The following is a 24,515-nucleotide window of genomic DNA, read 5'->3' as shown; positions in this document are numbered from 1 at the left end:
GTTATACTTTTATTATTTACTTATTAGACTCTAATAAACATTTTGAGACCCGTTAGAACTTTTTGCAATGTGAATTGCACATTTGGCACCATATAGTTCACAAACCACTTTTTAGGACCTATATAACTAATGTATAGTGCAAATTTTTTAGTTAAGTTCTTTTAACGATAACAGACAAACCTTTTTCTGGTTAACTGTTATACTTTTATTATTTACTTATTAAACTGTAATAAACATTTTGAAACCAGTTAGAACTTTTTGCAATGTGAATTGCACATTTGGCACCATATAGTTCACAAGGCAATTTTTAGGACCTATATAACTAGTGTATAGTGCAAATTTTTTAGTTAAGTTCTTTTAACGATAACAGACAAACCTTTCATTGGTTAACTGTTATACTTTTATTATTTACTTATTAGACTCTAATAAACATTTTGAGACCCGTTAGAACTTTTTGCAATGTGAATTGCACATTTGGCACCATATAGTTCACAAGGTACTTTTTGGGACCTTTATAACTAATGTATAGTGCAAATTTTTTAGTTAAGTTCTTTTAACGATAACAGACAAACCTTTCATTGGTTAACTGTTATACTTTTATTATTTTCTTATTAGACTGTAATAAACATTTTGAGACAAGTTAGAACTTTTTGCAATGTGAATTGCACATTTGGCACCATATTGTTCACAAGGTACTTTTTAGGACCTATATAACTAATGTATAGTACAAATTTTTTAGTTAAGTTCTTTTAACGATAACAGACAAACCTTTCATTGGTTAACTGTTATACTTTTATTATTTACTTATTAGACTCTAATAAACATTTTGAGACCAGTTAGAACTTTTTGCAATGTGAATTGCACATTTGGCACCATATTGTTCACAAGGTATTTTTTAGGACCTATGTAACTAATGTATAGTGCAAATTTTTTAGTTAAGTTCTTTTAACGATAACAGACAAACCTTTTATTGGTTAACTGTTATACTTTTATTATTTACTTATAAGGTTGTAATAAACATTTTGAGACCCGTTAGAACTTTTTGCAATGTGAATTGCACATTTGGCACCATATAGTTCACAAGGCACTTTTTAGGACCTATATAACTAATGTATAGTGCAAATTTTTTAGTTAAGTTCTTTTAACGATAACAGACAAACCTTTCATTGGTTAACTGTTATACTTTTATTATTTACTTATTAGGCTCTAATAAACATTTTGAGACCAGTTAGAACTTTTTGCAATGTGAATTGCACATTTGGCACCATATTGTTCACAAGGTATTTTTTAGGACCTATATAACTAATGTAAAGTGCAAATTTTTCAGTTAAGTTCTTCTAACAATAACAGACAAACCTTTCATTGGTTAACTGTTATACTTTTATTATTTACTTATTAGACTCTAATAAACATTTTGAGACCCGTTAGAACTTTTTGCAATGTGAATTGCACATTTGGCACCATATAGTTCCCAAGGTACTTTTTGGGACCTATATAACTAATGTATAGTGCAAATTTTTTATTTAAGTTCTTTTAACGATAACAGACAAACCTTTCATTGGTTAACTGTTATACTTTTAATAATTACTTATTAGACTGTAATTAAAATTTTGAGACCAGTTAGAACTTTTTGCCATGTGAATTGCACATTTGGCACCATATTGTTGACAAGGTACTTTTTAGGACCTATATAACTAATGTATAGTGCAAATTTTTTAGTTAAGTTCTTTTAACGATAACAGACAAACCTTTTATTGGTTAACTGTTATACTTTTATTATTTACTTATTAGGCTCTAATAAACATTTTGAGACCCGTTAGAACTTTTTGCAATGTGAATTGCACATTTGGCACCATATAGTTCACAAGGTACTTTTTAGGACCTATATAACTAATGTATAGTGCAAATGTTTTAGTTAAGTTCTTTTAACGATAACAGACAAACCTTTCATTGGTTAACTGTTATACTTTTATTATTTACTTATTAGACTCTAATAAACATTTTGAGACCCGTTAGAACTTTTTGCAATGTGAATTGCACATTTGGCACCATATAGTTCACAAGGCACTTTTTGGGACCTATATAACTAATGTATAGTGCAAATTTTTTAATTAAGTTCTTTTAACGATAACAGACAAACCTTTCATTGGTTAACTGTTATACTTTTATTATTTACTTATTAGACTCTAATAAACATTTTGAGACCAGTTAGAACTTTTTGCAATGTGAATTGCACATTTGGCACCATATTGTTCACAAGGTATTTTTTAGGACCTATATAACTAATGTATAGTGCAAATTTTTTAGTTAAGTTCTTTTAACGATAACAGACAAACCTTTCATTGGTTAACTGTTATACTTTTATTATTTACTTATTAGCCTCTAATAAACATTTTCAGACCCGTTAGAACTTTTTGCAATGTGAATTGCACATTTGGCACCATATAGTTCACAAAGCACTTTTTAGGACCTATATAACTAATGTATAGTGCAAATGTTTTAGTTAAGTTCTTTTAACGATAACAGACAAACCTTTAATTGGTTAACTGTTATACTTTTATTATTTACTTATTAGACTCTAATAAACATTTTGAGACCCGTTAGAACTTTTTGCAATGTGAATTGCACATTTGGCACCATATAGTTCACAAGGTACTTTTTGGGACCTATATAACTAATGTATAGTGCAAATTTTTTAGTTAAGTTCTTTTAACGATAACAGACAAACCTTTCATTGGTTAACTGTTATACTTTTATTATTTACTTATTAGACTCTAATAAACATTTTGAGACCAGTTAGAACTTTTTGCAATGTGAATTGCACATTTGGCACCATATTGTTCACAAGGTATTTTTTAGGACCTATATAACTAATGTATAGTGCAAATTTTTTATTTAAGTTCTTTTAACGATAACAGACAAACCTTTCATTGGTTAACTGTTATACTTTTATTATTTACTTATTAGCCTCTAATAAACATTTTCAGACCCGTTAGAACTTTTAGCAATGTGAATTGCACATTTGGCACCATATAGTTCACAAGGCACTTTTTAGGACCTATATAACTAATGTCTAGTGCAATTTTTTTAGTTAAGTTCTTTTAACGATAACAGACAAACCTTTCATTGGTTAACTGTTATACTTTTATTATTTACTTATTAGACTCTAATAAACATTTTGAGACCCGTTAGAACTTTTTGCAATGTGAATTGCACATTTGGCACCATATAGTTCACAAACCACTTTTTAGGACCTATATAACTAATGTATAGTGCAAATTTTTTAGTTAAGTTCTTTTAACGATAACAGACAAACCTTTTTCTGGTTAACTGTTATACTTTTATTATTTACTTATTAAACTGTAATAAACATTTTGAAACCAGTTAGAACTTTTTGCAATGTGAATTGCACATTTGGCACCATATAGTTCACAAGGCACTTTTTAGGACCTATATAACTAGTGTATAGTGCAAATTTTTTAGTTAAGTTCTTTTAACGATAACAGACAAACCTTTCATTGGTTAACTGTTATACTTTTATTATTTACTTATTAGACTCTAATAAACATTTTGAGACCCGTTAGAACTTTTTGCAATGTGAATTGCACATTTGGCACCATATAGTTCACAAGGTACTTTTTGGGACCTTTATAACTAATGTATAGTGCAAATTTTTTAGTTAAGTTCTTTTAACGATAACAGACAAACCTTTCATTGGTTAACTGTTATACTTTTATTATTTTCTTATTAGACTGTAATAAACATTTTGAGACAAGTTAGAACTTTTTGCAATGTGAATTGCACATTTGGCACCATATTGTTCACAAGGTACTTTTTAGGACCTATATAACTAATGTATAGTACAAATTTTTTAGTTAAGTTCTTTTAACGATAACAGACAAACCTTTCATTGGTTAACTGTTATACTTTTATTATTTACTTATTAGACTCTAATAAACATTTTGAGACCAGTTAGAACTTTTTGCAATGTGAATTGCACATTTGGCACCATATTGTTCACAAGGTATTTTTTAGGACCTATGTAACTAATGTATAGTGCAAATTTTTTAGTTAAGTTCTTTTAACGATAACAGACAAACCTTTTATTGGTTAACTGTTATACTTTTATTATTTACTTATAAGGTTGTAATAAACATTTTGAGACCCGTTAGAACTTTTTGCAATGTGAATTGCACATTTGGCACCATATAGTTCACAAGGCACTTTTTAGGACCTATATAACTAATGTATAGTGCAAATTTTTTAGTTAAGTTCTTTTAACGATAACAGACAAACCTTTCATTGGTTAACTGTTATACTTTTATTATTTACTTATTAGGCTCTAATAAACATTTTGAGACCAGTTAGAACTTTTTGCAATGTGAATTGCACATTTGGCACCATATTGTTCACAAGGTATTTTTTAGGACCTATATAACTAATGTAAAGTGCAAATTTTTCAGTTAAGTTCTTCTAACAATAACAGACAAACCTTTCATTGGTTAACTGTTATACTTTTATTATTTACTTATTAGACTCTAATAAACATTTTGAGACCCGTTAGAACTTTTTGCAATGTGAATTGCACATTTGGCACCATATAGTTCCCAAGGTACTTTTTGGGACCTATATAACTAATGTATAGTGCAAATTTTTTATTTAAGTTCTTTTAACGATAACAGACAAACCTTTCATTGGTTAACTGTTATACTTTTAATAATTACTTATTAGACTGTAATAAAAATTTTGAGACCAGTTAGAACTTTTTGCCATGTGAATTGCACATTTGGCACCATATTGTTGACAAGGTACTTTTTAGGACCTGTATAACTAATGTATAGTGCAAATTTTTTAGTTAAGTTCTTTTAACGATAACAGACAAACCTTTTATTGGTTAACTGTTATACTTTTATTATTTACTTATTAGGCTCTAATAAACATTTTGAGACCCGTTAGAACTTTTTGCAATGTGAATTGCACATTTGGCACCATATAGTTCACAAGGTACTTTTTAGGACCTATATAACTAATGTATAGTGCAAATGTTTTAGTTAAGTTCTTTTAACGATAACAGACAAACCTTTCATTGGTTAACTGTTATACTTTTATTATTTACTTATTAGACTCTAATAAACATTTTGAAACCCGTTAGAACTTTTTGCAATGTGAATTGCACATTTGGCACCATATAGTTCACAAGGCACTTTTTGGGACCTATATAACTAATGTATAGTGCAAATTTTTTAATTAAGTTCTTTTAACGATAACAGACAAACCTTTCATTGGTTAACTGTTATACTTTTATTATTTACTTATTAGACTCTAATAAACATTTTGAGACCAGTTAGAACTTTTTGCAATGTGAATTGCACATTTGGCACCATATTGTTCACAAGGTATTTTTTAGGACCTATATAACTAATGTATAGTGCAAATTTTTTAGTTAAGTTCTTTTAACGATAACAGACAAACCTTTCATTGGTTAACTGTTATACTTTTATTATTTCCTTATTAGCCTCTAATAAACATTTTCAGACCCGTTAGAACTTTTAGCAATGTGAATTGCACATTTGGCACCATATAGTTCACAAGGCACTTTTTAGGACCTTTATAACTAATGTATAGTGCAATTTTTTTAGTTAAGTTCTTTTAACGATAACAGACAAACCTTTCATTGGTTAACTGTTATACTTTTATTATTTACTTATTAGACTCTAATAAACATTTTGAGACCCGTTAGAACTTTTTGCAATGTGAATTGCACATTTGGCACCATATAGTTCACAAACCACTTTTTAGGACCTATATAACTAATGTATAGTGCAAATTTTTCAGTTAAGTTTTTTTAACGATAACAGACAAACCTTTTTCTGGTTAACTGTTATACTTTTATTATTTACTTATTAAACTGTAATAAACATTTTGAAACCAGTTAGAACTTTTTGCAATGTGAATTGCACATTTGGCACCATATAGTTCACAAGGCACTTTTTAGGACCTATATAACTAGTGTATAGTGCAAATTTTTTAGTTAAGTTCTTTTAACGATAACAGACAAACCTTTCATTGGTTAACTGTTATACTTTTATTATTTACTTATTAGACTCTAATAAACATTTTGAGACCCGTTAGAACTTTTTGCAATGTGAATTGCACATTTGGCACCATATTGTTCACAAGGCACTTTTTAGGACCTATATAACTAATGTATAGTGCAAATATTTTAGTTAAGTTCTTTTAACGATAACAGACAAACCTTTTATTGGTTAACTGTTATACTTTTATTATTTACTTATTAGACTCTAATAAACATTTTGAGACCAGTTAGAACTTTTTGCAATGTGAATTGCACATTTGGCACCATATTGTTCACAAGGCACTTTTTAGGACCTATATAACTAATGTATAGTGCAAATTTTTTAGTTAAGTTCTTTTAACGATAACAGACAAACCTTTCATTGGTTAACTGTTATACTTTTATTATTTACTTATTAGACTCTAATAAACATTTTGAGACCAGTTAGAACTTTTTGCAATGTGAATTGCACATTTGGCACCATATTGTTCACAAGGTACTTTTTAGGACCTATATAAATAATGTATAGTGCAAATTTTTTAGTTAAGTTCTTTTAACGATAACAGACAAACCTTTCATTGGTTAACTGTTATACTTTTATTATTTACTTATTAAACAAACTGTAATAAACATTTTGAAACCCGTTAGAACTTTTTGCAATGTGAATTGCACATTTGGCACCATATAGTTCACAAGGCACTTTTTAGGACCTATATAACTAGTGTATAGTGCAAATGTTTTAGTTAAGTTCTTTTAACGATAACAGACAAACCTTTCATTGGTTAACTGTTATACTTTTATTATTTACTTATTAGACTGTAATAAACATTTTGAGACCAGTTAGAACTTTTTGCAATGTGAATTGCACATTTGGCACCATATTTTTCACAAGGCACTTTTTAGGACCTATATAACTAATGTATAGTGAAAATTTTTCAGTTAAGTTCTTTTAACGATAACAGACAAATCTTTCATTGGTTAACTGTTATACTTTTATTATTTACTTATTAGACTCTAATAAACATTTTGAGACCAGTTAGAACTTTTTGCAATGTGATTTGCACATTTGGCACCATATTGTTCACAAGGTATTTTTTAGGACCTATATAACTAATGTATAGTGCAAATTTTTCAGTTAAGTTCTTCTAACAATAACAGACAAACCTTTCATTGGTTAACTGTTATACTTTTATTATTTACTTATTAGACTCTAATAAACAATTTGAGACCAGTTAGAACTTTTTGCAATGTGAATTGCACATTTGGCACCATATTGTTCACAAGGCACTTTTTAGGACCTATATAACTAATGTATAGTGCAAATATTTTAGTTAAGTTCTTTTAACGATAACAGACAAACCTTTTATTGGTTAACTGTTATACTTTTATTATTTACTTATTAGACTCTAATAAACATTTTGAGACCAGTTAGAACTTTTTGCAATGTGAATTGCACATTTGGTACCATATTGTTCACAAGGCACTTTTTAGGACCTATATAACTAATGTATAGTGCAAATTTTTTAGTTAAGTTCTTTTAACGATAACAGACAAACCTTTCATTGGTTAACTGTTATACTTTTATTATTTACTTATTAGACTCTAATAAACATTTTGAGACCAGTTAGAACTTTTTGCAATGTGAATTGCACATTTGGCACCATATTGTTCACAAGGCACTTTTTAGGACCTATATAACTAATGTATAGTGCAAATTTTTTAGTTAAGTTCTTTTAACGATAACAGACAAACCTTTCATTGGTTAACTGTTATACTTTTATTATTTACTTATTAGACTCTAATAAACATTTTGAGACCAGTTAGAACTTTTTGCAATGTGAATTGCACATTTGGCACCATATTGTTCACAAGGTATTTTTTAGGACCTATGTAACTAATGTATAGTGCAAATTTTTTAGTTAAGTTCTTTTAACGATAACAGACAAACCTTTTATTGGTTAACTGTTATACTTTTATTATTTACTTATTACATTCTAATAAACATTTTGAGACCAGTTAGAACTTTTTGCCATGTGAATTGCACATTTGGCACCATATTTTTCACAAGGCACTTTTTAGGACCTATATAACTAATGTATAGTGCAAATTTTTCAGTTAAGTTCTTTTAACGATAACAGACAAATCTTTCATTGGTTAACTGTTATACTTTTATTATTTACTTATTAGACTCTAATAAACATTTTGAGACCAGTTAGAACTTTTTGCAATGTGAATTGCACATTTGGCACCATATTGTTCACAAGGTATTTTTTAGGACCTATATAACTAAAGTATAGTGCAAATTTTTCAGTTAAGTTCTTCTAACAATAACAGACAAACCTTTCATTGGTTAACTGTTATACTTTTATTATTTACTTATTAGACTCTAATAAACATTTTGAGACCAGTTAGAACTTTTTGCAATGTGAATTGCACATTTGGCACCATATTGTTCACAAGGCACTTTTTAGGACCTATATAACTAATGTATAGTGCAAATTTTTTAGTTAAGTTCTTTTAACGATAACAGACAAACCTTTCATTGGTTAACTGTTATACTTTTATTATTTACTTATTAGACTCTAATAAACATTTTGAGACCAGTTAGAACTTTTTGCAATGTGAATTGCACATTTGGCACCATATTGTTCACAAGGTATTTTTTAGGACCTATATAACTAATGTATAGTGCAAATTTTTCAGTTAAGTTCTTCTAACAATAACAGACAAACCTTTCATTGGTTAACTGTTATACTTTTATTATTTACTTATTAGACTCTAATAAACATTTTGAGACCCGTTAGAACTTTTTGCAATGTGAATTGCACATTTGGCACCATATAGTTCCCAAGGTACTTTTTGGGACCTATATAACTAATGTATAGTGCAAATTTTTTATTTAAGTTCTTTTAACGATAACAGACAAACCTTTCATTGGTTAACTGTTATACTTTTAATAATTACTTATTAGACTGTAATAAAAATTTTGAGACCAGTTAGAACTTTTTGCCATGTGAATTGCACATTTGGCACCATATTGTTGACAAGGTACTTTTTAGGACCTATATAACTAATGTATAGTGCAAATTTTTTAGTTAAGTTCTTTTAACGATAACAGACAAACCTTTCATTGGTTAACTGTTATACTTTTATTATTTACTTATTAGGCTCTAATAAACATTTTGAGACCCGTTAGAACTTTTTGCAATGTGAATTGCACATTTGGCACCATATAGTTCACAAAGCACTTTTTAGGACCTATATAACTAATGTATAGTGCAAATGTTTTAGTTAAGTTCTTTTAACGATAACAGACAAACCTTTAATTGGTTAACTGTTATACTTTTATTATTTACTTATTAGACTCTAATAAACATTTTGAGACCCGTTAGAACTTTTTGCAATGTGAATTGCACATTTGGCACCATATAGTTCACAAGGTACTTTTTGGGACCTATATAACTAATGTATAGTGCAAATTTTTTAGTTAAGTTCTTTTAACGATAACAGACAAACCTTTCATTGGTTAACTGTTATACTTTTATTATTTACTTATTAGACTCTAATAAACATTTTGAGACCAGTTAGAACTTTTTGCAATGTGAATTGCACATTTGGCACCATATTGTTCACAAGGTATTTTTTAGGACCTATATAACTAATGTATAGTGCAAATTTTTTATTTAAGTTCTTTTAACGATAACAGACAAACCTTTCATTGGTTAACTGTTATACTTTTATTATTTACTTATTAGCCTCTAATAAACATTTTCAGACCCGTTAGAACTTTTAGCAATGTGAATTGCACATTTGGCACCATATAGTTCACAAGGCACTTTTTAGGACCTATATAACTAATGTCTAGTGCAATTTTTTTAGTTAAGTTCTTTTAACGATAACAGACAAACCTTTCATTGGTTAACTGTTATACTTTTATTATTTACTTATTAGACTCTAATAAACATTTTGAGACCCGTTAGAACTTTTTGCAATGTGAATTGCACATTTGGCACCATATAGTTCACAAACCACTTTTTAGGACCTATATAACTAATGTATAGTGCAAATTTTTTAGTTAAGTTCTTTTAACGATAACAGACAAACCTTTTTCTGGTTAACTGTTTAAACTTTTATTATTTACTTATTAAACTGTAATAAACATTTTGAAACCAGTTAGAACTTTTTGCAATGTGAATTGCACATTTGGCACCATATAGTTCACAAGGCAATTTTTAGGACCTATATAACTAGTGTATAGTGCAAATTTTTTAGTTAAGTTCTTTTAACGATAACAGACAAACCTTTCATTGGTTAACTGTTATACTTTTATTATTTACTTATTAGACTCTAATAAACATTTTGAGACCCGTTAGAACTTTTTGCAATGTGAATTGCACATTTGGCACCATATAGTTCACAAGGTACTTTTTGGGACCTTTATAACTAATGTATAGTGCAAATTTTTTAGTTAAGTTCTTTTAACGATAACAGACAAACCTTTCATTGGTTAACTGTTATACTTTTATTATTTTCTTATTAGACTGTAATAAACATTTTGAGACAAGTTAGAACTTTTTGCAATGTGAATTGCACATTTGGCACCATATTGTTCACAAGGTACTTTTTAGGACCTATATAACTAATGTATAGTACAAATTTTTTAGTTAAGTTCTTTTAACGATAACAGACAAACCTTTCATTGGTTAACTGTTATACTTTTATTATTTACTTATTAGACTCTAATAAACATTTTGAGACCAGTTAGAACTTTTTGCAATGTGAATTGCACATTTGGCACCATATTGTTCACAAGGTATTTTTTAGGACCTATGTAACTAATGTATAGTGCAAATTTTTTAGTTAAGTTCTTTTAACGATAACAGACAAACCTTTTATTGGTTAACTGTTATACTTTTATTATTTACTTATAAGGTTGTAATAAACATTTTGAGACCCGTTAGAACTTTTTGCAATGTGAATTGCACATTTGGCACCATATAGTTCACAAGGCACTTTTTAGGACCTATATAACTAATGTATAGTGCAAATTTTTTAGTTAAGTTCTTTTAACGATAACAGACAAACCTTTCATTGGTTAACTGTTATACTTTTATTATTTACTTATTAGGCTCTAATAAACATTTTGAGACCAGTTAGAACTTTTTGCAATGTGAATTGCACATTTGGCACCATATTGTTCACAAGGTATTTTTTAGGACCTATATAACTAATGTAAAGTGCAAATTTTTCAGTTAAGTTCTTCTAACAATAACAGACAAACCTTTCATTGGTTAACTGTTATACTTTTATTATTTACTTATTAGACTCTAATAAACATTTTGAGACCCGTTAGAACTTTTTGCAATGTGAATTGCACATTTGGCACCATATAGTTCCCAAGGTACTTTTTGGGACCTATATAACTAATGTATAGTGCAAATTTTTTATTTAAGTTCTTTTAACGATAACAGACAAACCTTTCATTGGTTAACTGTTATACTTTTAATAATTACTTATTAGACTGTAATTAAAATTTTGAGACCAGTTAGAACTTTTTGCCATGTGAATTGCACATTTGGCACCATATTGTTGACAAGGTACTTTTTAGGACCTATATAACTAATGTATAGTGCAAATTTTTTAGTTAAGTTCTTTTAACGATAACAGACAAACCTTTTATTGGTTAACTGTTATACTTTTATTATTTACTTATTAGGCTCTAATAAACATTTTGAGACCCGTTAGAACTTTTTGCAATGTGAATTGCACATTTGGCACCATATAGTTCACAAGGTACTTTTTAGGACCTATATAACTAATGTATAGTGCAAATGTTTTAGTTAAGTTCTTTTAACGATAACAGACAAACCTTTCATTGGTTAACTGTTATACTTTTATTATTTACTTATTAGACTCTAATAAACATTTTGAGACCCGTTAGAACTTTTTGCAATGTGAATTGCACATTTGGCACCATATAGTTCACAAGGCACTTTTTGGGACCTATATAACTAATGTATAGTGCAAATTTTTTAATTAAGTTCTTTTAACGATAACAGACAAACCTTTCATTGGTTAACTGTTATACTTTTATTATTTACTTATTAGACTCTAATAAACATTTTGAGACCAGTTAGAACTTTTTGCAATGTGAATTGCACATTTGGCACCATATTGTTCACAAGGTATTTTTTAGGACCTATATAACTAATGTATAGTGCAAATTTTTTAGTTAAGTTCTTTTAACGATAACAGACAAACCTTTCATTGGTTAACTGTTATACTTTTATTATTTACTTATTAGCCTCTAATAAACATTTTCAGACCCGTTAGAACTTTTTGCAATGTGAATTGCACATTTGGCACCATATAGTTCACAAAGCACTTTTTAGGACCTATATAACTAATGTATAGTGCAAATGTTTTAGTTAAGTTCTTTTAACGATAACAGACAAACCTTTAATTGGTTAACTGTTATACTTTTATTATTTACTTATTAGACTGTAATAAACATTTTGAGACCCGTTAGAACTTTTTGCAATGTGAATTGCACATTTGGCACCATATAGTTCACAAGGTACTTTTTGGGACCTATATAACTAATGTATAGTGCAAATTTTTTAGTTAAGTTCTTTTAACGATAACAGACAAACCTTTCATTGGTTAACTGTTATACTTTTATTATTTACTTATTAGACTCTAATAAACATTTTGAGACCAGTTAGAACTTTTTGCAATGTGAATTGCACATTTGGCACCATATTGTTCACAAGGTATTTTTTAGGACCTATATAACTAATGTATAGTGCAAATTTTTTATTTAAGTTCTTTTAACGATAACAGACAAACCTTTCATTGGTTAACTGTTATACTTTTATTATTTACTTATTAGCCTCTAATAAACATTTTCAGACCCGTTAGAACTTTTAGCAATGTGAATTGCACATTTGGCACCATATAGTTCACAAGGCACTTTTTAGGACCTATATAACTAATGTCTAGTGCAATTTTTTTAGTTAAGTTCTTTTAACGATAACAGACAAACCTTTCATTGGTTAACTGTTATACTTTTATTATTTACTTATTAGACTCTAATAAACATTTTGAGACCCGTTAGAACTTTTTGCAATGTGAATTGCACATTTGGCACCATATAGTTCACAAACCACTTTTTAGGACCTATATAACTAATGTATAGTGCAAATTTTTTAGTTAAGTTCTTTTAACGATAACAGACAAACCTTTTTCTGGTTAACTGTTATACTTTTATTATTTACTTATAAAACTGTAATAAACATTTTGAAACCAGTTAGAACTTTTTGCAATGTGAATTGCACATTTGGCACCATATAGTTCACAAGGCACTTTTTAGGACCTATATAACTAGTGTATAGTGCAAATTTTTTAGTTAAGTTCTTTTAACGATAACAGACAAACCTTTCATTGGTTAACTGTTATACTTTTATTATTTACTTATTAGACTCTAATAAACATTTTGAGACCCGTTAGAACTTTTTGCAATGTGAATTGCACATTTGGCACCATATAGTTCACAAGGTACTTTTTGGGACCTTTATAACTAATGTATAGTGCAAATTTTTTAGTTAAGTTCTTTTAACGATAACAGACAAACCTTTCATTGGTTAACTGTTATACTTTTATTATTTTCTTATTAGACTGTAATAAACATTTTGAGACAAGTTAGAACTTTTTGCAATGTGAATTGCACATTTGGCACCATATTGTTCACAAGGTACTTTTTAGGACCTATATAACTAATGTATAGTACAAATTTTTTAGTTAAGTTCTTTTAACGATAACAGACAAACCTTTCATTGGTTAACTGTTATACTTTTATTATTTACTTATTAGACTCTAATAAACATTTTGAGACCAGTTAGAACTTTTTGCAATGTGAATTGCACATTTGGCACCATATTGTTCACAAGGTATTTTTTAGGACCTATGTAACTAATGTATAGTGCAAATTTTTTAGTTAAGTTCTTTTAACGATAACAGACAAACCTTTTATTGGTTAACTGTTATACTTTTATTATTTACTTATAAGGTTGTAATAAACATTTTGAGACCCGTTAGAACTTTTTGCAATGTGAATTGCACATTTGGCACCATATAGTTCACAAGGCACTTTTTAGGACCTATATAACTAATGTATAGTGCAAATTTTTTAGTTAAGTTCTTTTAACGATAACAGACAAACCTTTCATTGGTTAACTGTTATACTTTTATTATTTACTTATTAGGCTCTAATAAACATTTTGAGACCCGTTAGAACTTTTTGCAATGTGAATTGCACATTTGGCACCATATAGTTCACAAGGCACTTTTTAGGACCTATATAACTAATGTATAGTGCAAATTTTTTAGTTAAGTTCTTTTAACGATAACAGACAAACCTTTCATTGGTTAACTGTTATACTTTTATTATTTACTTATTAGACTCTAATAAACATTTTGTGACCCGTTAGAACTTTTTGCAATGTGAATTGCACATTTGGCACCATATAGTTCACAAGGTACTTTTTGGGACCTATATAACTAATGTATAGTGCAAATTTTTTAGATAAGTTCTTTTAACGATAACAGACAAACCTTTCATTGGTTAACTGTTATACTTTTATTATTTACTTATTAGCCTCTAATAAACATTTTCAGACCCATTAGAACTTTTAGCAATGTGAATTGCACATTTGGCACCATATTGTTCACAAGGTATTTTTTAGGACCTATATAACTAATGTATAGTGCAAATTTTTTAGTTAAGTTCTTTTAACGATAACAGACAAACCTTTCATTGGTTAACTGTTATACTTTTATTATTTACTTATTAGACTCTAATAAACATTTTGTGACCCGTTAGAACTTTTTGCAATGTGAATTGCACATTTGGCACCATATAGTTCACAAGGCACTTTTTAGGACCTATATAACTAATGTATAGTGCAAATTTTTTAGTTAAGTTCTTTTAACGATAACAGACAAACCTTTCATTGGTTAACTGTTATACTTTTATTATTTACTTATTAGACTCGAATAAACATTTTGAGACCCGTTAGAACTTTTTGCAATGTGAATTGCACATTTGGCACCATATAGTTCACAAGGTACTTTTTGGGACCTATATAACTAATGTATAGTGCAAATTTTTTAGATAAGTTCTTTTAACGATAACAGACAAACCTTTCATTGGTTAACTGTTATACTTTTATTATTTACTTATTAGCCTCTAATAAACATTTTCAGACCCATTAGAACTTTTAGCAATGTGAATTGCACATTTGGCACCATATTGTTCACAAGGTATTTTTTAGGACCTATATAACTAATGTATAGTGCAAAGTTTTTAGTTAAGTTCTTTTACGATAACAGACAAACCTTTCATTGGTTAACTGTTATACTTTTATTATTTACTTATTAGACTCTAATAAACATTTTGAGACCAGTTAGAACTTTTTGCAATGTGAATTGCACATTTGGCACCATATTGTTCACAAGGCACTTTTTAGGACCTATATAACTAATGTATAGTGCAAATTTTTTAGTTAAGTTCTTTTAACGATAACAGACAAACCTTTCATTGGTTAACTGTTATACTTTTATTATTTACTTATTAGACTCTAATAAACATTTTGAGACCCGTTAGAACTTTTTGCAATGTGAATTGCACATTTGGCACCATATAGTTCACAAGGTACTTTTTGGGACCTATATAACTAATGTATAGTGCAAATTTTTTAGATAAGTTCTTTTATCGATAACAGACAAACCTTTCATTGGTTAACTGTTATACTTTTATTATTTACTTATTAAACTCGAATAAACATTTTGAGACCAGTTAGAACTTTTTGCAATGTGAATTGCACATTTGGCACCATATTGTTCACAAGGCACTTTTTAGGACCTATATAACTAATGTATAGTGCAAATTTTTTAGTTAAGTTCTTTTATCGATAACAGACAAACCTTTCATTGGTTAACTGTTATACTTTTATTATTTACTTATTAGACTCTAATAAACATTTTGAGACCCGTTAGAACTTTTTGCAATGTGAATTGCACATTTGGCACCATATAGTTCACAAGGCACTTTTTAGGACCTATATAACTAATGTATAGTGCAAATTTTTTAGTTAAGTTCTTTTAACGATAACAGACAAACCTTTCATTGGTTAACTGTTATACTTTTATTATTTACTTATTAGACTCTAATAAACATTTTGTGACCCGTTAGAACTTTTTGCAATGTGAATTGCACATTTGGCACCATATAGTTCACAAGGTACTTTTTGGGACCTATATAACTAATGTATAGTGCAAATTTTTTAGATAAGTTCTTTTAACGATAACAGACAAACCTTTCATTGGTTAACTGTTATACTTTTATTATTTACTTATTAGCCTCTAATAAACATTTTCAGACCCATTAGAACTTTTAGCAATGTGAATTGCACATTTGGCACCATATTGTTCACAAGGTATTTTTTAGGACCTATATAACTAATGTATAGTGCAAATTTTTTAGTTAAGTTCTTTTAACGATAACAGACAAACCTTTCATTGGTTAACTGTTATACTTTTATTATTTACTTATTAGACTCTAATAAACATTTTGTGACCCGTTAGAACTTTTTGCAATGTGAATTGCACATTTGGCACCATATAGTTCACAAGGTACTTTTTGGGACCTATATAACTAATGTATAGTGCAAATTTTTTAGATAAGTTCTTTTAACGATAACAGACAAACCTTTCATTGGTTAACTGTTATACTTTTATTATTTACTTATTAGCCTCTAATAAACATTTTCAGACCCATTAGAACTTTTAGCAATGTGAATTGCACATTTGGCACCATATTGTTCACAAGGTATTTTTTAGGAACTATATAACTAATGTATAGTGCAAATTTTTTAGTTAAGTTCTTTTAACGATAACAGACAAACCTTTCATTGGTTAACTGTTATACTTTTATTATTTACTTATTAGCCTCTAATAAACATTTTCAGACCCATTAGAACTTTTAGCAATGTGAATTGCACATTTGGCACCATATTGTTCACAAGGTATTTTTTAGGAACTATATAACTAATGTATAGTGCAAATTTTTTAGTTAAGTTCTTTTAACGATAACAGACAAACCTTTCATTGGTTAACTGTTATACTTTTATTATTTACTTATTAGACTCTAATAAACATTTTGAGACCAGTTAGAACTTTTAGCAATGTGAATTGCACATTTGGCACCATATTGTTCAGAAGGTATTTTTTAGGACCTATATAACTAATGTATAGTGCAAATTTTTTAGTTAAGTTCTTTTAACGATAACAGACAAACCTTTCATTGGTTAACTGTTATACTTTTATTATTTACTTATTAGACTCTAATAAACATTTTGAGACCAGTTAGAACTTTTTGCAATGTGAATTGCACATTTGGCACCATATAGTTCACAAGGCACTTTTTAGGACCTATATAACTAATGTATAGTGCAAATTTTTTAGTTAAGTTCTTTTAACGATATCAGACAAACCTTTCATTGGTTAACTGTTATACTTTTATTATTTACTTATTAGACTCGAATAAACATTTTGAGACCCGTTAGAACTTTTTGCAATGTGAATTGCACATTTGGCACCATATAGTTCACAAGGTACTTTTTGGGACCTATATAACTAATGTATAGTGCAAATTTTTTAGATAAGTTCTTTTAACGATAACAGACAAACCTTTCATTGGTTAACTGTTATACTTTTATTATTTACTTATTAGCCTCTAATAAACATTTTCAGACCCATTAGAACTTTTAGCAATGTGAATTGCACATTTGGCACCATATTGTTCACAAGGTTTTTTTTAGGACCTATATAACTAATGTATAGTGCAAATTTTTTAGTTAAGTTCTTTTACGATAACAGACAAACCTTTCATTGGTTAACTGTTATACTTTTATTATTTACTTATTAGACTCTAATAAACATTTTGAGACCAGTTAGAACTTTTTGCAATGTGAATTGCACATTTGGCACCATATTGTTCACAAGGCACTTTTTAGGACCTATATAACTAATGTATAGTGCAAATTTTTGAGTTAAGTTCTTTTAACGATAACAGACAAACCTTTCATTGGTTAACTGTTATACTTTTATTATTTACTTATTAGACTCTAATAAACATTTTGAGACCCGTTAGAACTTTTTGCAATGTGAATTGCACATTTGGCACCATATAGTTCACAAGGTACTTTTTGGGACTTATATAACTAATGTATAGTGCAAATTTTTTAGATAAGTTCTTTTAACGATAACAGACAAACCTTTCATTGGTTAACTGTTATACTTTTATTATTTACTTATTAGACTCGAATAAACATTTTGAGACCAGTTAGAACTTTCTGCAATGTGAATTGCACATTTGGCACCATATTGTTCACAAGGCACTTTTTAGGACCTATATAACTAATGTATAGTGCAAATTTTTTAGTTAAGTTCTTTTATCGATAACAGACAAACCTTTCATTGGTTAACTGTTATACTTTTATTATTTACTTATTAGGCTCTAATAAACGATTTGAGACCCGTTAGAACTTTTTGCAATGTGAATTGCACATTTGGCACCATATAGTTCACAAGGCACTTTTTAGGACCTATATAACTAATGTATAGTGCAAATTTTTTAGTTAAGTTCTTTTAACGATAACAGACAAACCTTTCATTGGTTAACTGTTATACTTTTATTATTTACTTATTAGCCTCTAATAAACATTTTCAGACCCATTAGAACTTTTAGCAATGTGAATTGCACATTTGGCACCATATTGTTCACAAGGCACTTTTTAGGACCTATATAACTAATGTATAGTGCAAATTTTTTAGTTAAGTTCTTTTAACGATAACAGACAAACCTTTCATTGGTTAACTGTTATACTTTTATTATTTACTTATTAGACTCTAATAAACATTTTGAGACCCGTTAGAACTTTTTGCAATGTGAATTGCACATTTGGCACCATATAGTTCACAAGGCACTTTTTAGGACCTATATAACTAATGTATAGTGCAAATTTTTTAGATAAGTTCTTTTAACGATAACAGACAAACCTTTCATTGGTTAACTGTTATACTTTTATTATTTACTTATTAGCCTCTAATAAACATTTTCAGACCCATTAGAACTTTTAGCAATGTGAATTGCACATTTGGCACCATATTGTTCACAAGGTATTTTTTAGGAACTATATAACTAATGTATAGTGCAAATTTTTTAGTTAAGTTCTTTTAACGATAACAGACAAACCTTTCATTGGTTAACTGTTATACTTTTATTATTTACTTATTAGACTCTAATAAACATTTTGTGACCCGTTAGAACTTTTTGCAATGTGAATTGCACATTTGGCACCATATAGTTCACAAGGTACTTTTTGGGACCTATATAACTAATGTATAGTGCAAATTTTTTAGATAAGTTCTTTTAACGATAACAGACAAACCTTTCATTGGTTAACTGTTATACTTTTATTATTTACTTATTAGCCTCTAATAAACATTTTCAGACCCGTTAGAACTTTTAGCAATGTGAATTGCACATTTGGCACCATATTGTTCACAAGGTATTTTTTAGGACCTATATAACTAATGTATAGTGCAAATTTTTTAGTTAAGTTCTTTTATCGATAACAGACAAACCTTTCATTGGTTAACTGTTATACTTTTATTATTTACTTATTAGACTCTAATAAACATTTTGAGACCCGTTAGAACTTTTTGCAATGTGAATTGCACATTTGGCACCATATAGTTCACAAGGCACTTTTTAGGACCTATATAACTAATGTATAGTGCAAATTTTTTAGTTAAGTTCTTTTAACGATAACAGACAAACCTTTCATTGGTTAACTGTTATACTTTTATTATTTACTTATTAGACTCTAATAAACGTTTTGTGACCCGTTAGAACTTTTTGCAATGTGAATTGCACATTTGGCACCATATAGTTCACAAGGTACTTTTTGGGACCTATATAACTAATGTATAGTGCAAATTTTTTAGATAAGTTCTTTTAACGATAACAGACAAACCTTTCATTGGTTAACTGTTATACTTTTATTATTTACTTATTAGCCTCTAATAAACATTTTCAGACCCGTTAGAACTTTTAGCAATGTGAATTGCACATTTGGCACCATATTGTTCACAAGGTATTTTTTAGGACCTATATAACTAATGTATAGTGCAAATTTTTTAGTTAAGTTCTTTTACGATAACAGACAAACCTTTCATTGGTTAACTGTTATACTTTTATTATTTACTTATTAGACTCTAATAAACATTTTGAGACCAGTTAGAACTTTTTGCAATGTGAATTGCACATTTGGCACCATATTGTTCACAAGGCACTTTTTAGGACCTATATAACTAATGTATAGTGCAAATTTTTGAGTTAAGTTCTTTTAACGATAACAGACAAACCTTTCATTGGTTAACTGTTATACTTTTATTATTTACTTATTAGACTCTAATAAACATTTTGAGACCCGTTAGAACTTTTTGCAATGTGAATTGCACATTTGGCACCATATAGTTCACAAGGTACTTTTTGGGACTTATATAACTAATGTATAGTGCAAATTTTTTAGATAAGTTCTTTTAACGATAACAGACAAACCTTTCATTGGTTAACTGTTATACTTTTATTATTTACTTATTAGACTCGAATAAACATTTTGAGACCAGTTAGAACTTTCTGCAATGTGAATTGCACATTTGGCACCATATTGTTCACAAGGCACTTTTTAGGACCTATATAACTAATGTATAGTGCAAATTTTTTAGTTAAGTTCTTTTATCGATAACAGACAAACCTTTCATTGGTTAACTGTTATACTTTTATTATTTACTTATTAGGCTCTAATAAACGATTTGAGACCCGTTAGAACTTTTTGCAATGTGAATTGCACATTTGGCACCATATAGTTCACAAGGCACTTTTTAGGACCTATATAACTAATGTATAGTGCAAATTTTTTAGTTAAGTTCTTTTAACGATAACAGACAAACCTTTCATTGGTTAACTGTTATACTTTTATTATTTACTTATTAGCCTCTAATAAACATTTTCAGACCCATTAGAACTTTTAGCAATGTGAATTGCACATTTGGCACCATATTGTTCACAAGGCACTTTTTAGGACCTATATAACTAATGTATAGTGCAAATTTTTTAGTTAAGTTCTTTTAACGATAACAGACAAACCTTTCATTGGTTAACTGTTATACTTTTATTATTTACTTATTAGACTCTAATAAACATTTTGAGACCCGTTAGAACTTTTTGCAATGTGAATTGCACATTTGGCACCATATAGTTCACAAGGCACTTTTTAGGACCTATATAACTAATGTATAGTGCAAATTTTTTAGATAAGTTCTTTTAACGATAACAGACAAACCTTTCATTGGTTAACTGTTATACTTTTATTATTTACTTATTAGCCTCTAATAAACATTTTCAGACCCATTAGAACTTTTAGCAATGTGAATTGCACATTTGGCACCATATTGTTCACAAGGTATTTTTTAGGAACTATATAACTAATGTATAGTGCAAATTTTTTAGTTAAGTTCTTTTAACGATAACAGACAAACCTTTCATTGGTTAACTGTTATACTTTTATTATTTACTTATTAGACTCTAATAAACATTTTGTGACCCGTTAGAACTTTTTGCAATGTGAATTGCACATTTGGCACCATATAGTTCACAAGGTACTTTTTGGGACCTATATAACTAATGTATAGTGCAAATTTTTTAGATAAGTTCTTTTAACGATAACAGACAAACCTTTCATTGGTTAACTGTTATACTTTTATTATTTACTTATTAGCCTCTAATAAACATTTTCAGACCCGTTAGAACTTTTAGCAATGTGAATTGCACATTTGGCACCATATTGTTCACAAGGTATTTTTTAGGACCTATATAACTAATGTATAGTGCAAATTTTTTAGTTAAGTTCTTTTATCGATAACAGACAAACCTTTCATTGGTTAACTGTTATACTTTTATTATTTACTTATTAGACTCTAATAAACATTTTGAGACCCGTTAGAACTTTTTGCAATGTGAATTGCACATTTGGCACCATATAGTTCACAAGGCACTTTTTAGGACCTATATAACTAATGTATAGTGCAAATTTTTTAGTTAAGTTCTTTTAACGATAACAGACAAACCTTTCATTGGTTAACTGTTATACTTTTATTATTTACTTATTAGACTCTAATAAACGTTTTGTGACCCGTTAGAACTTTTTGCAATGTGAATTGCACATTTGGCACCATATAGTTCACAAGGTACTTTTTGGGACCTATATAACTAATGTATAGTGCAAATTTTTTAGATAAGTTCTTTTAACGATAACAGACAAACCTTTCATTGGTTAACTGTTATACTTTTATTATTTACTTATTAGCCTCTAATAAACATTTTCAGACCCGTTAGAACTTTTAGCAATGTGAATTGCACATTTGGCACCATATTGTTCACAAGGTATTTTTTAGGACCTATATAACTAATGTATAGTGCAAATTTTTTAGTTAAGTTCTTTTAACGATAACAGACAAACCTTTCATTGGTTAACTGTTATACTTTTATTATTTACTTATTAGACTCTAATAAACATTTTGAGACCCGTTAGAACTTTTTGCAATGTGAATTGCACATTTGGCACCATATAGTTCACAAGGTACTTTTTGGGACCTATATAACTAATGTATAGTGCAAATTTTTTAGATAAGTTCTTTTAACGATAACAGACAAACCTTTCATTGGTTAACTGTTATACTTTTATTATTTACTTATTAGACTCTAATAAACATTTTGAGACCCGTTAGAACTTTTTGCAATGTGAATTGCACATTTGGCACCATATAGTTCACAAGGCACTTTTTAGGACCTATATAACTAATGTATAGTGCAAATTTTTTAGTTAAGTTCTTTTAACGATATCAGACAAACCTTTCATTGGTTAACTGTTATACTTTTATTATTTACTTATTAGACTCGAATAAACATTTTGAGACCCGTTAGAACTTTTTGCAATGTGAATTGCACATTTGGCACCATATAGTTCACAAGGTACTTTTTGGGACCTATATAACTAATGTATAGTGCAAATTTTTTAGATAAGTTCTTTTAACGATAACAGACAAACCTTTCATTGGTTAACTGTTATACTTTTATTATTTACTTATTAGCCTCTAATAAACATTTTCAGACCCATTAGAACTTTTAGCAATGTGAATTGCACATTTGGCACCATATTGTTCACAAGGTTTTTTTTAGGACCTATATAACTAATGTATAGTGCAAATTTTTTAGTTAAGTTCTTTTACGATAACAGACAAACCTTTCATTGGTTAACTGTTATACTTTTATTATTTACTTATTAGACTCTAATAAACATTTTGAGACCAGTTAGAACTTTTTGCAATGTGAATTGCACATTTGGCACCATATTGTTCACAAGGCACTTTTTAGGACCTATATAACTAATGTATAGTGCAAATTTTTGAGTTAAGTTCTTTTAACGATAACAGACAAACCTTTCATTGGTTAACTGTTATACTTTTATTATTTACTTATTAGACTCTAATAAACATTTTGAGACCCGTTAGAACTTTTTGCAATGTGAATTGCACATTTGGCACCATATAGTTCACAAGGTACTTTTTGGGACTTATATAACTAATGTATAGTGCAAATTTTTTAGATAAGTTCTTTTAACGATAACAGACAAACCTTTCATTGGTTAACTGTTATACTTTTATTATTTACTTATTAGACTCGAATAAACATTTTGAGACCAGTTAGAACTTTCTGCAATGTGAATTGCACATTTGGCACCATATTGTTCACAAGGCACTTTTTAGGACCTATATAACTAATGTATAGTGCAAATTTTTTAGTTAAGTTCTTTTATCGATAACAGACAAACCTTTCATTGGTTAACTGTTATACTTTTATTATTTACTTATTAGGCTCTAATAAACGATTTGAGACCCGTTAGAACTTTTTGCAATGTGAATTGCACATTTGGCACCATATAGTTCACAAGGCACTTTTTAGGACCTATATAACTAATGTATAGTGCAAATTTTTTAGTTAAGTTCTTTTAACGATAACAGACAAACCTTTCATTGGTTAACTGTTATACTTTTATTATTTACTTATTAGACTCTAATAAACATTTTGTGACCCGTTAGAACTTTTTGCAATGTGAATTGCACATTTGGCACCATATAGTTCACAAGGTACTTTTTGGGACCTATATAACTAATGTATAGTGCAAATTTTTTAGATAAGTTCTTTTAACGATAACAGACAAACCTTTCATTGGTTAACTGTTATACTTTTATT

This window comes from Clavelina lepadiformis, chromosome 1 (assembly GCF_947623445.1).
Source record: "Clavelina lepadiformis chromosome 1, kaClaLepa1.1, whole genome shotgun sequence".
NCBI lineage: Eukaryota > Metazoa > Chordata > Ascidiacea > Aplousobranchia > Clavelinidae > Clavelina > Clavelina lepadiformis.
Note: the sequence above shows the minus strand (reverse complement) of the source record.